Source organism: Tamandua tetradactyla, chromosome 6, assembly GCF_023851605.1.
Source record: "Tamandua tetradactyla isolate mTamTet1 chromosome 6, mTamTet1.pri, whole genome shotgun sequence".
NCBI classification, from domain to species: domain Eukaryota; kingdom Metazoa; phylum Chordata; class Mammalia; order Pilosa; family Myrmecophagidae; genus Tamandua; species Tamandua tetradactyla.
In genome coordinates this window covers 33445752-33464616 of record NC_135332.1, presented here as the reverse complement: position 1 = coordinate 33464616, position 18865 = coordinate 33445752, and the positions used below count along the sequence as shown (strand labels likewise).

The window sequence follows — 18865 nt, the reverse complement described above, 5'->3', positions numbered from 1 at the left end:
ATGTATGTGTGTGTGTGTGTGTGTGTGTGTATATATATATAAATGCGTATATCTATATATTTATATCCATCCCAAGCCAAGACCTATTGAACCAGAGTCCCAAGGTATGAAGCCCAAGAATCTTTGTTTCGTTAATTTGTGTAAAGCTCCTCAGCTGATTCTAGTGGTCAGCCAAGTTTGAGAACTCTCTCTCCAGTAGGTTTTCAACCATGTCCTGAGGGTATCTGGGTATCTGTGGAGGCATTTCAGGAGTCATTTCTTGAACATTCTGGGAATGCAGGTGACTTCATCTGTTTCATATAAAAGATTTTGAGGAAGATATTGCTTGGAATAAGAGGTACTGCTTCTTGAAAAAAAAAAGCTATAATCCATTCATCTAGAGAAGCCTGTCAAATTGAGGGACAGTCAAAGTATGTGACAGGTACTGTGCTGTGCCACCCACATCTTCAGGAGTGAGGTTTTTCTCACGCTTTTGGGAATGCAGCCAGAAGACTGTCCTCAGCTGTCAGCCATCTTTGAGACTTGCCTCAAAACTGCCCTGCCGAAGGTCAGACTCCTCCAGGTAAAGCCCATATCCAATGACTAGTCTATGCTGGAGTCAAAAGGCTTGGCCTCGTGCCTCAACTTGGGATAACTTTGAAGAGTTCTCCCACTTGGACACTTGGACAACATTAGAGCTCTTCCCTTGCCCAAACCTGCTCTTTCCCTCTTCTACTGTTCATCCTCGGAGCACCCCATAATAAGCACTCTGCTCACCAACCTCCATCTCAGCATCTACTTCTTAGGAAGCCAACCTGAAATGCCAAGTGAACCTAGGTTTGTATGATGTATTTTATGATACTCCATCATTGCCCAAGTAAATAAACTGACCATATGACTGACAAGCAGATCAAAGGAGAAAAAATATAGTGGACACCAAAACCAGACTGCTCTGCATTAGATGGAAACTAATGATCTGCAAGTTGTGAGTTAGGAAAATTGGGAGCTTACAAGGTATACTAGTGTGATGTTGAGATGGATACACATCTTCTGCCATCATCACCTGCTTATCCAGTTCCGATATTTTGAATTTAGATTGGTCACAAGATTTGGAGAAGGACAAGGGCAGGCATTACTTAAAATCTGAGAAATTAAATGATCGAAGAAAAGCCAAAGTATTTGTTGTAAAGATAGTGTCCTCTCAGAGTGGTGGAAAGAATTAAATGAACTGTTTCCACCTTCCAATTTGTGGTCAATTAGTGTATATATAATTTATTTATTGGGGAATACAAAGATGTATTTATATCAGAAGGAGAAAACACATCATCTAAATACATACCAAAACTTTGGGGGCCCTGTACTGGCATCAGGGCTCCACTGGTGGTGAAGGAGACTCAGTTTAGCAGCACCCTGAGTGTGGGGCCATTTGGGGGTGGCCTTTCCCTCTCAGCTCTCCAGGGTAGCTGTATTATTTGCATCTTCTGAGGAATGTGCATTCCGAATCCTTATATTTATAGAGGTTTATAGTCGTTGCTGCTGTTTTACTGTTCAGTAGATTCCCTACTGAGGAACACCACTTAATGTCAGGAGGAAGCCTTCAGATGAATAACCATTGAAAAAGGTGAAAGGATCACTGTCAACATCATAAAAAAAAGTTTAGTCAAAAGAGATATTTGACAGGGCTGCCAAGACTACAGGATGTGCTAAGCCTGGGACAAAACTGAAAATGAACAGCTTCTTATGCAAGCATTTCTATGACAGACAAAATGCAGAATAAAGAGTGAGGGTTTTTTTTTTCATTCTGTGGCTCAAATGATTGCTGTCTTACTTTGATTTTTTTTTGTTTTGAAAATACAGATTTGTACACATTGATTTTCCCCAAATCTGTTTATTATTGTTCCAATAAATAAATGTGACAAAAAAGAAAAAACAAACAAAAGCAACTTCAATGTAACATTTCTTTCAACCTAATAGAACATCAATTCTGCTTATTTTTTTCTCATGAGAATATAGATCCTGATTTGAATGATTTCTTAACTTCTTTCCACTTTTCATAAATCCAACTAATGTGTAAATAAAAAGACATATCTGGTATAGTAAGGAACCTAGCATTCAGCATCTGTTAGTTACTTAGCCAAACTTTCTCTGATGCCTAAAATTTGGCTCAGTACCACCAGAGGAGCAATGTTGCTTTGGGGTTTTCAATGTACACAAAATGCTTAGACTTACTACAAGCATGAAAAGCAGCCAGGGCTAAGATGTGAATGTCCTTCTCTCTTCAATGATGTCATTATAATAGGCTAATTATTAAAATAGAGCATGAATTATTTAAATGCCCATTATTAAAAGTGTATGAAGTTCTGTAAACTAGGAACAAGTTACAATGACTGTAAAATAAAAATCTCCACCACAACCAGATGAGTAATGGGGAGTAAGACACATTTGTCTAAGAATTTATTAAAGCAGAGTTATTTTAAACTTTGGATTCACAAAAGGAGCCAAACATTAGTCCTGTGGGAAGGGAATAGAAGGAGCTATCTTGCACTGTATAAGAGTATCTGTGAAAAAAAAGAAGCAGGGTAGAGAGGTTGAGAAGAAAGAGGGGATAAAAGAGAGGTAGGCTGAATAGACAGCAAGAAGTAAGATCAGGATTAGCAGAAATAATTTAGACATCTGAAAATGTGGACGGTGCAACAATTAGTTAAAGGATGTTTGATTGTAAATTCCTCCAAACTTTCAGTGAAGTCTGCCACACCTTAAAATGCCTTCTGTAAACAATGTGTGAGTAATGTGTATGTGTGTGCATGTGTGTGTGTGTGTGTGTGTGTAATGTCGGGGATGGGGCGGGGGATAAAGAAAAGCCTGGACCTGTGGAGGAAAGGCGCATGCTTAGGAGAGTGAATGGATGCAGGAATCAGCAAAGAACTTGGGAAAAGAATTCTCTTGGGAATTTGAAGACTCCCTGGGAGAGCCTTGGCCTTTCCGCAATTCGCAGACTAGGGTTTTGAGCTAGTCTTATTTGGATATTATAGACTCATCCCAGCCAATATTTCAGGTTCATATATAAGCATGTGCTGGTATATTTAATGATTTAAAATTCAGGAATACCAGCTCCTGCTAAATTGTACTCGTATTCTCTGAAGAATTGGTTTAATGTCATCATGGATCTTTTCTGAAGGTCAGAAATATCCTGAGCTATCCTGACTTAACCATGTTCAAAGCAGTAAGGACCATGTCTCCCACCCCACTGACCTCAAGAGGCTGATACTAACTCTCTTATCTAGACCTTAAATAATTCAAGCTTTCTGCCATACTTAGGAACTCTAGATGCTGCTAGCAGTTCCATTGTTTCATATGATGATTTTTGCTCCAAAACTCTTTGACCTTTCTCTTCTAAGACAAACCCAAGTATTTAAAGAAAAATATGTTGGCACCAATACACTGTGATTCTCCCACAGTACCCTCTATCTGAGAAAGAATAACCTTTGGAGACTACCTCCATGCCTTCCACCCCTCCAATCTCCTCCTTCCTTTGAACAGTTATGGTTTAGTGAATACTTAAATGCCCTTTGTCTAAATCTTTTAGAGATTTTACCATCTTACTTTCTCTTGGTCAGAACTGGTCCTTTTCCTTCTCTCATGAAAAAGCACTTAGCTCTTTCAAAACTAATTTAGAAATGTATTTACAGTGGTTTCCTCCTAAGGTTCAATTGTTAAAACTGAGCACATGATCGCAAGTCATTCCACCTCTCTGCAACTCTTCTCAACAAGGAATTGGCTAACAAACAGTGGAAAGGAAACACCAAAATAGGATGTTTCCATAAGCTCTTAAATTTATAATGTAACCCATTACCTGTCTGGGGAATAGCATATATGACCATAAACGTTTTGCTTTCTCCCACACTGAATAAGGTATTTCATTGTTTTCTCCACCACAGATTATATTTTGTAATCATTTTGAGAGTTAATTGAATATATAAAAATAATTAAGAAAGTGAAAAAATCACATGACTAACATTATGTATCATCCAAATTGAGATACTTTTCAGAGTGAAAATGGATGTTGTTAATTATTACTTTGGGGCAAGAGACTATTCCAGGCCAACGATGACCTGTGTCATTGTATCCTACCTTCAAAAGATGTACAGAACTTTTCAATGAATATACATACTACAGAGTGCCTGTCTATTTAGAAAATGGGATCATAATATATATAGTCTTTTCTAGAACTTTCTTGTATTAACTCGAAATGGACAAATTTATTTCTATGTCAAAACGCTACAAAATCTTTGTGATGGTGGTATTGACCTTCACATAGCAAGTGTTATGGTTTAATATTAGTTATTTTTATTACTTATTTTAAATTTATTAAATTTTTATTAAAATTTATTTTATTTAAATTCATTATCTATTGAAAGTAAAAATATAACTGTTAGAAAGAGCACAATTGGAAATACCACATTTTAAGTAGGAGCGTGCTTTGTTAAAGAACACCATACTTGAAAGAGAATAAACGCTCACCCGATTGTGGAGAAGAAAAGAATTTCTTCACCATCTTGCTAGAACGGCCACCTAACTGAAAAATGGTGGCCTGTGCACCAAACAATAAAATGCCACGATATACCTATGCCTAGTCAGCAGACCCTTCCCCTGTTTCTCTGGATACTCCAGAGATTACAACCTATCCAGATAGTCTAACTAATTTAAGCTTCCCACAGAAGATTTCCCCATTTAATTAAACTTTATATCTTAATGACCCCGTCCATTAAGAATTTGGTACCAATTTTAGGCTTCTGTCAGAGGCCCTCCCCTCTCCCTGCCTGTATCACCTTATGTGAAATCTAAACTTAGTTTGATCCTTACATGACCTTATCTTACCCAAATGACTAACCATTTGCTCTAAGACTGGTAACGCCTGTCAATCTGGCATTTCATTCTCTCCTATCTAAAACTCTAACATCTGCTCTTAGACTTTTTCTGAATTTATTCTGTTCAAGTGACATGCCAATCTATTCTGGTGCCACTATCTTGCTGTATTAATTACTGTAGCTTTATAGTATATTTTAACACATGGAAGAGCAAGTCCCCTTTCCTTCTTAAATTTTGTATCAGTGTATTGTGTTTTTCATTCTTTTTATGGCTACATATTCTGGAATGTTCTGCATTTTTTATAGAGAGTTGTAGAAAAATAATCTCATTGAGATTATAATTAAGATTGCATCATGTTTATAGATGAATTGGGAAAGAATTGACATCTTTTGAACATTTAATATTGTCCTTCAAATACATAACATACCTAGTTATGTATTTTAATCTTCTTTTGATTCCTTCCATAGTTTTACAGTTTATTTTTATAGTCCCCACATATTTCTTAAATATGTTCTTGTTATAATTTTCCTCTGTTATTCTTCTGAGTAGGAGCTTTTATACATTAATTTTAAATTATTTTTTGAAATATATGAAGAATAATTACATCAATATACTCATGACTACTGACATTTATTTTTAAATTACATAGCAAAGTTACTGAGGAATAATTTACAATAAAATATACCAATTTTAAATGTACAATTTTGTGAGTTTTGACAAATAGGAACATAGTCATCTGACAATTATCACATAGAAATTTTCCTTGTGCTCCTTTGTAGTCAAGTCCCACTCAGCCCCTGGCAGCCACTGATCTGCTTTCGGTAAGTATAATTTTGCCTTTTCTAGAATTTCATTTAAATGGAACCATACAGTATGTGAAGTTTTGTATCTGGCTTCTTTTTTAGTATATTACCTTTTTATCTTTTTATTTTTAGGCAATTATAGATACACATGCAGTTGTAAGAAACAATATAGAGAGAACATATATACACCTTTCCATAATTGCCCAGTTTACCTAACTGAACAATTTCACAAGTAGGAAATTGACATTGATAAAATCTTTCAAAAAAATTTTTCAGCTTTCACCAATTTCACATGCATGTGTGTGCATGTATGTTTAGTTCTATGCTATGTTAGCATGTGTAGGCTTGCATGACTAGTACTGCAGTCATGATACAGAATAGTCCTGTCACCTGTGTCCCTCATGCTGCCCTCTTAGAGTCACAACTTCCTCCTTCCTTCACACATACCTCCACACCTCTGGCAACCACTAGTCTGTTCTCAGTTTGTATAAGGTTGTCATTTCAAGGATGTCATAGAGGATATTATATAGTTTGTATATTAACTATATATAAGCTACTCTATAGTTTATAACTTTTGAGATTGACTCTTTGAATTCAGCATGACTCCCTGAAATTCATCCCAGTTGACCATGTATCAACCATTCATTCCTTTTTATTGGTGAGTCATATTCCATGGTGTGGAGATACCCAATTTGTTTAACCATTCATGGATTGAAGGGCATTTGGGTTGTTTCTAGTTTTTAACTAGTAATGAATAGAGCTGTTGTGAACACTTGTGGAAATATTTTTGGGTGAACATATGATTTTATTTCTCATGTTATTTTTTTTTAACTCTTCCATATTCTACCTGTGTCAGTGGTTCATTCCATTTTATTGCCAAATATTAGTCCATTGAATGGTTAAACCAAATGTCTTTATCCAGTCAGCACTCGATAGATATCTGCGTTCATTCCTGTGTTTGACGATGATAAAGAAAGCATCTATAAACATTCATGTACAATATTCTGTGTAGCGTTCATTTTAACTCTCTGGAGTAAATACCTCAGAGTGAAATTCCTGGGTCATAGGATTAAGTATATGGAGGAAATGCCAAACTGTCTCCAAGGTGGCTGCACCAGTTTGAATTCCCAGCAGCAATGCATGAGAGTTCCATTTGCTCTACATCTTCATGACTTGGGATCATGACTGTAGCTTTTCTAGTGGGTGTGTAATGGTTTAATTTGCATTATGCTTTTGATTTATGTTTTCTTAATGACTGCTATTTTGAGCATCTTTTCATGTTCAAATTTGTCATTTATAGATTATCTTTGTTGACATTCCTGTTCAATCTCCTTGTCCATTTTTAATTTTTTTGTCTCATTTTTGAGTTGTAAGACTTTTTATATATTCTGAATGCATGCAATTTATAAAACATGTTTTGTAAATATTTTCAAGTCTGTTACTTGCTTTCATCTTCTTTACAATATTTTGAAGAACAAAAGTTTTTAATTTTGATAAAATGCTGTTTATCCATTTTTGTAATTTAAATTATTTGTTTCCTACTTAAGAAATCTTGGCCTAATGCAGGTGTTTAACTATTATGTATTTTACCTTTTACGGATAGATATATGATATGTGTCTGTATATGGTATGAGTGAAATAAGGGTTTGAAGTTCTTTTTAAAATTTTTGTATATGATGTCCAATTTTCTCAGAACAATTTGTTGAAAAGATCACCCTTTACCTATTCAATTGCCTTGGTATCTTTCTTGAAAATCAGCTGGTCATATGGTCTGTTAATGGACTTTCTCTCCATTAATCTATCTTTTACCAATATCATGCAGCCTAATTACCTAATTTCATTGTACCTCTTAAAATCAGTTTCATAAATCTACCAACTTTGTCCTTTTTCTGATTTGTTTGAACTACTCTAAATACTTTTCCTTTCCATTTAAGTTTTAGAAGCTGTGTATCAATGTATACAAAAATTCCAGCTGGTTCATTATAATGATTGTATTGATTTTATAAACAAATTGAGAAAAGTTGGCATTCTAACAATAAGGAGGCTTCTGTTCCACAAGCACAGTATATCTGTCCATTTATTTAAAGCTTCTTTAATTCCTATTAGCAGTGTATTCCGTGCACATGTCCTGTACATATTTTGTTACTAATTATCCCTAGGTATTTCAAATCTGAGATGATATTGTACAGGGTATTATTGTTATTAAAATTTCCATTTATTTAACATCAGTGTAGAGAAGTATAATCAATTTTTGTATCTTGTTCTTGGAGCCTGTGGTGTTGCTTAATTTGCTTTTTGTACATTCTGTTAGATTTTCTATGTAAACAATCATGTCATCTGTGAGTAACAGTATTCATAACTCTTTCCAATCTATATGACTTTTATTTCTTTGCTTGCCTTTTTACATTGGCTAGGACCTCAATATAATGTTGAACATGCTAGTGGACTTTCTTTTGTGTGTGTGTGTGTGTGTGTGTGTGTGTGTGTGTGTGTGTGTGTGTGCTGGTGGACTTTTTGCCTTCTCCCTAATTTACAGAGAAAGTAGTCTGTCCTTCATCATTAAGATAGCCATAGCTTTTACTAAATGCCCTTTATGAAGTTGAAGTTCCCTTCTGTTTTAGTTTGTAAAAACTGACAGTTGCAGTATACTGAAATAGAATGGTTTTTAAAAAAGGGAATTTATTAAGTTGTAAGTTTACAGTTGTAAGGCCATGAAAATATCCCAGTTAAGGCAAGTCTATAAAAAGGCACCCAGGCAGAGCAATTGCTTGGTTCAAGAAGGCCGATGATATTTGGGGTTTCTTTTGCAGTTGGAAAGGCACATGGCAACATGTGCTAGCTTTCTCTCTAGGCTTCTTCAACAGCTTCCCCAAGGGGCATTTTCTTTATGCATCTCCAAAGGTCTCTAGCTGTGTTGGCTCTATTGGCTCTGTGGACTCTGTTGCTTTAGAACCGACAGAGTCCACAGAGCCAATGGGTGGAGACACTTCTCCATGGAAACCATCTAATCAGAAGTTATTTGGGTGGGTCATATCTCCCAGGGAACAATCAGAAAGATCCCACCCAGCAATATTGAATGAGGAGTAAAGGACATGGCTTTTCTGGGGCACATAATAGCTTCAAACCAGCAGTTTCTATTCTTAATTTCCTGAGAATTTTTATCATGAATGTGCATTAAATTTTATCAATGCTCTTTTTAAAACTACTGAGATGGTAATGTAGTTTTTCTTCTTTAATCTGTTAGTATGAATAATTACATTGCATGATTTTCAAATTTTGAGCCAGCCTTGCATTCCCAGGATAACTACCACTCAGTTATAACTATTATCCTTTTAATTTATTGCTTGACTTGATTTGCTAACATATTGCTGAGGATTTTTGCATCTATGATTAAAAAGTATATTGGTCTGTAATTTTATTTTCTTGGAAACACTTTGCTTGGTTTTGGCCTCACAAACTGAGTTAGGAAATGTTTTTCCTATTCTATATTCTGAAAGAATTTGTGTAAAATTGGTAAAACTTCAGGAAATATATGATAGAATTTGCCAGTGAATTCTGGCAAATTCTACCATATATAGAAATTCCAGTGTCTGGAATTTTCTTTCTGGGAATGTTTTTAACTACAAAATCAATTTCTAAAATGGATGCGAGTCTTTACATTTTCTAATATACTTTGTTAGATTCCATCTTTCACAGAATTTGTACAGTTTATCTAAGTTTGAAATTTGTTGGCATAAAGATGTTTATAATAAGTCCTTATCCATTTACCATCTGTGGGGTCTGCAGTTTTCACATTTATTATATAATTTGTGCCTCATCATCTTGTTAAACTTCTTTCAGTGAACTTGTTTTTTTTTTCTTTTTTTCAAAAACCAATATTTGGTTTCACTGACTTTCTGCATTATTCATCTACTTTCTATTTCACTAATTTGTTATTACTGTTATTTCTTTCCTTCTGCTGATTTTGACTTAATTCATTCTTCTTTTTCAAGTTTCTTAAATGGAAATCCATATCATCATTTTGAGACCATTCCTCTTGTCAGCTGTGTTTTTCATGCTATCAGTTCCCTCAAATTACTGTTTTAGCTGCATCACAAATTTTTTTTATATAGTATGTTTCCATTTTCAATCAGATGAATTGTTTGAAAAAATTCTCATGTGTGTTCTGTTTTGTCCTGTGAGTTATCTATAAGTAAGTTGTCTAAATTACTAAATATTTGGGATTTTTCAATTATATTTGTTAGTGATTTCTCTTTTAGTTGTTTTAACAGAACATATTTGTTTTATTTCTGTTGTTTAAAATTACTGAGATTTGTTTTATAACATGAAATATGGTCTATCGTGGTCAGTATCTTGTTTGTACCTGGAAGGAATATAGTTCTTTCTGTGGCCAGATGGCATGCTCTATAAATGGCAATTAGATCAAATTGGTTAGTGCTGTTGTTCAAAGTTTTCATATTCTTACTGATATTTAGTTTACTTCATCTATCAAGTAGAAAGAGATGATGAAGTCTCCAAAAATGGTTTTGAATTTTTTTATTTTTCTTTTCACTGTTACTAATTTTTGGTCCGTGCACTTTAAAATTCTTTTATTAGATGCACACATGTTTATAATAGCTATCTTCTATTACTAGATTGGTCACTTTATCACTATTAAATGACCCTATTATTATGGACCAACATTCAGGACAAGATTTCAGATAGAAATCTAATTTGTCTGATATTAAGATAGCCACTCTAGCTTTTGTTGGGGAGTGTTTCATGGTACGTTTCTCTTTTTTTCCACCTAATTACTTTTAACCTCTTTGCATTTTTTTAAATTCAAGGTGGATTTCTTATACATAGTATGTTGTTTGTGTTTGCTTTTTATCCAATCTCATAATCTCTGACTTTAAATCAGAAGGTTAATGCCATTTACATTGATATGTTGTGTTTAAATCTACCATCTTGTTGTTTTCTATTTGTTGCATCTGTTGTTTGTTCTTTTAATTTTTGTTAAAGTTTTTCAGTTGATTCTTTTATAACTCCACAAATCAACAATGTTATGATCTGATATAATGATAATTTAGTTCCTCACTAATTCATAACTTTTATTTTCTTTAATTAGGTTTTGTAATAACTAGTATTTCTAGTTTATGTCAATTAGTATTGCCTCTGGTAAATAGCCATGTAATATTCTAGAATAATAATGGTTGGCAAGTATATGACAGCTACTATATGTCAGGCACTGTTCTATATGCTTTACATGGATTACTCCTTTTATCCCTATAACAACCTTCTGAGACAGTTAATATTATTATTAACTCCCAGGAGAGGAAACTGAGGCAACGAGGAGGAGAAACTTGTCACCCAGCTAATCAGTGGCAGAGCTAAATTCAACCCTCGGCTGTCCAGCCTAGTGCCCGTGCTCTGAACTAGCACCTCACACTAACACTGGTGATCCTCAGGTGAGCATGGTGTGGACGATACACAGAATTTTTCTTTCCATTTGAATTTAGAGAGTTTATTTCTATTACTATCTTGCTTATATCATAAATGGAGGTCTTTTTCCCCATTTTTTAGTACCTACTATAATAATCGTATAGCTTTTGCCCTTTGTTCTATAAATATGCTGAAACATATTTGATATGTTCATTTTTTGGTGGCTTGAATGTATTTTTCCAAGTTTCAGTATAGAACCAGGGTCCACTCTTTGGTTATAATTTCCCATGTCATTATAAAACGAATTAAAGCAAATATTCGTTTTACCTAATATAGGGCCAGGTTTTAAGGAGTAGAAAGTATCTTTACTACTCTCCTTATAATTTGCCACCCCTCCTTGAACAGGTAAGCCTTATATGGCCTCCACTCTCTATTAGTGCACATACACCCTGGTACCCAATCCTATTTTAATTCCTTTATTTCAAATTGGTTAGTTTGAAAGCATTATGTACCCCAGAAAAGCCATATTTAACCCTGATCCAATCTTGTGGGAGCAGCCATTTCTTTTAATTCTGATTCTACACTGCAGTTGAAAACTACGGTGTTTCTACATTGTTTCTACAGTGTAGAAAACTACACTGTAGTGAAAGTCGATTAGATTATCACCACATGCCCAGTTTGGGTGGACTGTGATTAGATGGAGATATGACTCCACCCATTCCAGGTGGTTCTTGATTAATTTACTGGAGTCTTTTAAAAGAGGAGACATTTTGGAGAGAGCCAGAAACAAAAGAAATCTCAGAGCCAACAGAGAGAAAGCCTACAGAAACAGAGCTGAGAGAGAGAGCTGATACAAATGCTTGGAGCCCAGCAGACATCACCGTGAGATGTTGAGCAAGCCAGAACCTGGAGAGAGCCAAGGGAAGCCAAGAGATGAAAGCCAGCCCCAGAGAAGCAAAATGAGGAATGCCCACAGGAACAGAGGCTGAAGTAATGGAACCCAGGAGCAGATGCCAGCCACATGACTTCCCAGCTGACAGAGGTGTTCCAGGCACATCAACCTTTCTTGAGTGAAGGTAACCTCTTATGGGTGCCTCAATTTGGACACTATCACTTCCTTAGGACTGTAAACTTGTAATGTATTGAATTCCTCCTGTCAAAAACCCTTCCAGTTCTGGTATATTTCTTTCCGGCAGCTTCCAAAATAATATGTTAGCCATAAAAATTATTTTATCTATTAGAACTATCCTTCCTGAGGGTTTTCCCTGTATTTTTTAAATTAAATCAATCAGTATATTAATGACATTCTTCTCTCCCCTATTGCTAGCAATACACCCTTTATATATTTACCTTTTCCTATAGAACTAGCTACTTTATACTGAAGTTAGACACTTCCTAAACCACCAGAGGGATGCTGATGTGCTTTTTAAACACTTGGAATCTAGAATTTCTCATGGACCAAAGAGTCTAGACCCTGGGTCACCAAGTCTTTTCCCCTTTGTATGTAACTTGAATATATTCTGATTTTCTATGAGAGGGGAAATGTATTAAAATACAAGCCTAGTTTCCTTAACCAATGGCAGAATGAATAAGAGCCTAAAGGGCTCTACATATGCAAATGTTATTAGTAGATGAGTTGAATGCTTTTGACTGGTTAGAAGTTAGAGGAAAACCATCCCTATGGAAGCTAGAAAGACCTTAGGAAAAAATCAGAAAAAACTTAGAAAAAAAACTCAGAACCCAAAGTTTAATTAGTGTGTAAGAATTATGATATAATATTTGATAACAAGTTTACCTGTAAATTGACAATTCAATGGGAGAATAATCATACAAATACAATGTCAAAGACAATATTTGAGGGATGCAGTATTTTTAGTTCCTCTGATTTCTCATTTAAAATTTAATAATTATTAGTATAAATAGTTCAAAGAAAAACAATTTTTTCAGCTACTTTCTAGCTTTGAGTACAACCTGAGATGAAATGCTGCATGAGTGTCTATTTAAAGAACAATGGGAAGATACAAAGATCATTTTGAAAGATGCAAGTGGAAATTCAAACTCAGCTATTTTAAAATTTATTAACAGCAGTAGTAATTTAACTTGTGATGGGGACAATTTTATTCCTATTCCCACGATTGCTAATGTTCACATTTCAGATATTAAAATTAATCTCGCTCAATTATATTCTGTGGGCTTGTAGTCAGCTGTACTGATTGATAATAGCAACAAACATTAAATATGGTTTTGTGATCTATGGGACTATATGACTATTAACACCAAATAGCAAAGGGTTGACAGTGTCCTTTTGACAAAAAAAAATTGAAAAATCCATTAGGAATTAATGGTAAGTGATATTCTAAAGATAATGTCATTCATTCATTTGGCAATTATTTATTGAGACTGTTAATAGAACTATGCTTAGGGAAGGGAAACTAATATTTACTGAACTTTTCAATATATGCCAAGAACCATGTTAGGCTTTTGCCTAACATATTTAATCCTCCCATCAACCACGTGAAAATAAATATTATTTTACTAGATTTTATACATGTAAGCATATAAGTGTATCAAGGCTAAGCAAAAACTTGTTCAAAATCAGACAGAAGAAAAGCAGTGGTGCTGAATTTACGCTCATATCTTCCATAATCCAAAATCTTAATTTCTTTGATTATCCCATACTCATAGTTACTGAGTGGATTCTGAGAAGCATAAGACTTTGATTTTTTTTCCTATTGCCAAAAGTTTACAGCCTACCAGTAGATAGAGGTAGCTCAAAGATGCATGGATTGAGAAGTAATTGGCAAACGATGGTGTGAACATTTCATAGAACACAGTGCTGCTACCAAAAGGAATGAAGTTGTGAGGCATGCAATGATGTGAACGGACCTCTGGGACATTTGGTGAGGCAAAATAAGCCAGAAACAAGAGTAAGTATTGTACATTCCCATTTAAAAAATATTTACAAGAAAACTGGGGCCTAGATTGTAAGCTCTTACAGCTGTCACATTTATTCTGGAGTAGTAATTGTTATTTCTGGATTTTGAGGGGCTATTTTATATATATATAATCTGGTATTTAGAGATAAGAATAAAGCCGATTGGGGTGGGATTAAGATAATTCAGAATATAGGGGTAAGAAAGACACTCCCTGTATTTTAGAACTTCACCTACTCTTTGAGACCAAAGGAAGAAAGTTTCATTATGTCCAGAACCTAAATTTTTTTGTAGCATATAATCTAACTCAACCTGTCTGGATAGATTATTTAAACAATCCAAACACAGGAAGCCCAGAATAAGAATGAGGGTTTTTAATCCTGTGTAGCTTAATGTAATGCCTGGATATATCTCAGATAATCAAAAAGTATTAGCAAAGTCCCTTTGGGGATGGGAGAAAATTATGGAACTATTAAACTTTACCACTGGGGAAACCCTGGATACCGTGCCAAGCATTAGGGACACCCAAATCAATAGGGCAAGCCCGTGATCTTGAGGTTTGCTCTTGTGAAGCTTATGTGTGTAGTAGAGAAGCTTAGCCCACCTATATATATACCTAGGTGTCACCTCCAGAGGACCTCTTTTGTTGCTCAGATGTGGCTTCTCTCTCTCTAAGCCCAACTCTGAATGTTAAACCACTGCCCTCACCCCCCCTCCGCACATGGGACATGATATCACGGCTGAAAGTCTCCCTGATCCTGGCACCATGGGGTCAATAATGCCATCTAACAAAAAGGGGGAAAGGAAGCATAACAAATAAGGTATCAGTGACTGAGAGCGTTCAAATAGAGTCAAGAGACTACACTGGAGGTCACTTTTATGCATGCTTCAGTTAGGCATTGCTACCTATCATAACTTGCCAATCCAACCAAAACCGTTCCTGCCTATCCCAAAAAACACCTAAGGCATCATATAAGATTCTACAAAGGGTCCATGCACTAGGGTAACTTTCCAAAACCTACAACCTCCATGATGGATCCTTGGATCAGATAAGTCCTGAAAAGCAGAGGGGTCAACCCTTCAGAATATCAACTAGTTCCATCCCCCTATCCCATATTGTCAACAACCCCTTCCAACGAAAAAGTTAGAATGGGTATAGCCTGAATACCCTTAAAGAGTGGGAGAAAGATCAAAGGAGATGCTGGAGTTACACAGAGAAGGTCAGGTTTAACAAATGAATATGAGTGCTGAATCATAATACCGTTATTTCTTTTAGCCTCCAGTACCTCAGAGCAGCTAGAAATAAAAACCTGAAGTTGTGGAATTGTAACCAAACTCTGAAATCTGTTCTAAAGCCAGTTGTTGTAAAATACTTTGAAGTGTATATGTTATTTAAAGAGAAGGAAAAGTATAGCAGAGAGGAAAGAGTTTAACAAATGAGTATGACTGCTGAATCAATATACTAGTATTTCTGTTGGTCTCCAGTGTCTTGAAGCAGCTAGAAGAAAAAATGAAAAATCATGGAACTGTAACCCATACCAAACTTTAAAATCTGTTCCATAACTACTTGTTAAAATATACGGAAATTTATTGCTTTTTGTATGTATGTTATATTTCACAATAAAAAATATTTTTTTAAAGTTTGCAGTCTAATTGACAGGATAAGAGATGCGAATGGTCATTCATTCTACAAATACTTTTAATGGAACAATGTTTTATAAAAGTATGGGAAAAATAATAAATACAATTTATATCCCTTGCATTCAGAAGTTCATGAATTAGTTTCCTTTGCTCTTCAATGGATAAATCAATGCATTTATATTTAATAAACTGAAAAATAATGTTTTCCAAGGATTGATCTTTTCCTGATGTATACAAACTTAATTGGGGTATTAGATTTAACTTAAAACACAAGAGTCGTTCATAGAAATGTAAGCAGAAAGCTAATTCATGAAGTTTGTGGCTCTACTTTATGCATATTTATACATATGTGTGACATGAAAAATAGATTAAAATAGCTCAAATTCTTTTTCATATGTCATTGAGAATCAATAGATTTATTTATTGTATCCAAAATGGAACTTCTGATTTACATCTCCAAACTTGTTCTAATCTCAGAATTTTCCATCTCATTGAGTAGTGCCTTCATTCACCTAGGTGCTCATGCCGAAAACACAGAAGTCATCCCTGATTCCTTCCTTCTGGTACCCGTGATGCAACCCCATTGATGTAATCCATCAATAACTTCTATTGGTTCTATATGTCTAAAATGTATGCCATGAATTTCTCTCCATTTCTACTTCCTCCACCATAATCTGACTATCACATGGCATCTGCTCTATGGCAATAACCATCTCACTAATTATTCTGTTTGTCTTCTGTCCTACTCAGCCCCTCCTCTATGCAGTAGCCAAAACAAGTGTTTTTTTATTGTTATTATTATAACTCAAATCTTGTCTCTCCTCTATTTTAACACTTCATATCCTTAAATTCATTTATTAATTTATTTTCAGGCACTGAATTTCAGTTGACCTTCAAATTATATCCAAATACCTTACTCTATAGATACCCAAAGAACCTGACGCTTCTTTGTATCTCATTTACAAAAAAAATAAAGGGACACCATAGCCCTTTTCTTCAATGTAACCAAACTACCAAGCCAAGTAAGCCTGGTAAACTAGTAAACTAAGTAGAACTAGGTAAACTAAACCACCAAGCTAGCATAATCTCTCCATGGACTAGTATGCCATGCCCAAATCAGTTTCACTGGATGTTTTACTTTTACTTTTTTTGTACTTAGTAGTTTGGGTCAAACAATTTATGCACTATTTATACCTTCCTAAATTTAGGGCCGAATTAATCCTACTGATAGCCCTCAATGTAAGAAAAAGATGTCTGGCTCTGCAGTGAGATTTTAGCTGGAACATTTGTTCTACCAATCCTGTCTGAATATACCAAGTTATTTCACGTCCCTGATTCTTGTTTTTTTGCTCTGTAAAATGGGAAAAATAAAAATACTTTACAGAAGTGTTGTTCATATAAGTAGAATTAAATCCCAAAACAGGAGTTTATGTAGGGTAGGATCAAATAAAAACTAATCCACACTTAAGTAGGAATAGACTTTATTGGAAAGGATTTTGGAAAGAGGAAGGAAAGGAACTATTGCATTTGGGAGAATGCTTTGAACAAGGACTCTTAAACATCTCAAAGTTTAGAAAAGTGGGTTTGGTTTTGTTTTATTTTGTTAATAGGGAGGAGCAAATGAGGCTCTGGATATGGGGAAGTGTGGGCTGGATGAACTGATGGAGGGGCCTGATCAGACAGTACATCAGAGAACATTTTACGTTGAGATCAGCCAATTCTCAGGTGAAGCCCTTAAAGAGGGGTTGTATGCTAACTTAGGCTGGGGTGATTCAAAGTACAGCGGTCTGAGGAAGGAGAAAAACTTAACCAAAGCTTTTGAGTAAAAGCGTGCTTTTTCTTAATTTATCAGTGGGGGGGGAAAGTTCATTTATGAGGCAAAAAAAATGGGAATTTGAAAGGTCTTGTCTGATCTTGCCATAAGTAAACAAAAAGGACATCCACGAATCTTACCTAAGCCATACGGAGAATGGTGGCTCCTTGCAGCAAGCAGTTTCCAGAGCACAAAATTTGGGGGGGAGTTTCTTTAACCATTGATGTTTTTCAGGACCTCAGGGCTCAAGAAAAGCTCAACATTGTTGGTGGAAATTCAGAAATATAGTCCCCTTTTTCTATTCTCACCTCCTAGTAAATAGCCAAACAACCCTGTACAATTTAATAGTGATCATTCCAGTCATATCATTTTATCTACCAAGTTATGCTTAATTAGTTAATTTTATTAACCAATCATACTTTTCTAAAGTGACCATTTGCTTTAATAATAACATCTTTTTTTTTTTAATTTCCAGTTCTGAGACTCTCTCCTTTTAATGTGCTCAGAACAGCAGCATGGTATTCCTAGCTAAGGTAGGAAACCCTATGAAATAGAACACAGTTGTTCACATCCTACATTTCAACTCCACTGGGAGCTGGTACTACAGAAATAACAGGGAACTTTTCCTTGGCTGTTCTGATGTAGATTCAGGTACATCTAAATGTTCTTTGACAGGTTTTTTAGCTTGAATACAAGCATTTTCATAGCTTACTTTGTTTCCAAAAATTGAAAAATCCATCAATCCTTGGAAGGAAAAATACACCATAGTTTACAGCAGGATGTATAAACGTAAGATGACTTTTTAAAATTCTAACCCAATGTGATAACTACTTTTGCTATGAGAGTTACTTGACACCAGAGATGATCAGTTAGATCAGCCTTAATTGCAGGTGGATCTCATTCTGGAGCTTGACCCTGTTTTTTTCTGACTGCTCTGCTCTGAGATCTAGTGCTGTGTGACCAAAGCCACATCTTAATATTCCTTTGAGGCACAGCAATGCATTAGAATGTTGAAGAATAAAATTCTTTCAAAGAGATTGAATGTTCAAAATTGATGGGGTCAGAATGAGATGTGGATGTTCTTATAATACTTAGGAAGCATTAATCTTCAGAGAAAATATAAATTCCGTGATCTCGTCATGCCTCTGGAGAGACAGGCACTGCCTTGATGATATCAGGCTTCCCACCTAGAATCCAACAGATTTGCAAACCCCTGATTGGTGCAAAGCAAATGAGATATCAACTTTAATGGACCCTGAATAAAGATTTTCTCATTGCATTTTTAGTGCCACATGAATTCTTATTAGTGAAAGAATGGATGGCTATTTTGAATCTTCAGGGAACACTGTTAGAGAAGTCATGGCAATGCCAGAAAGCTTTACATAAGAGCTTATCGAGATTTTGTA

General features: G+C 35.2%; 1 long non-coding RNA gene across 3 annotated transcripts in view; it reads left to right on the top strand.

The window, feature by feature from the left end:
- The window catches only part of LOC143685941 (uncharacterized), a 46064-nt gene that overhangs the window by 2989 nt on the left and 24210 nt on the right, over positions 1-18865 (top strand). For 2 of the 3 annotated variants that reach the window (XR_013176804.1, XR_013176806.1), the window contains exons 2-3: positions 5628-5669; positions 10962-11098. This is a non-coding gene — a long non-coding RNA (uncharacterized LOC143685941). Of the gene's footprint in view, positions 1-5627; positions 5670-10961; positions 11099-11796; positions 12220-18865 lie in introns of those variants that run through there. The other variant, XR_013176805.1, reaches the window with a different exon arrangement.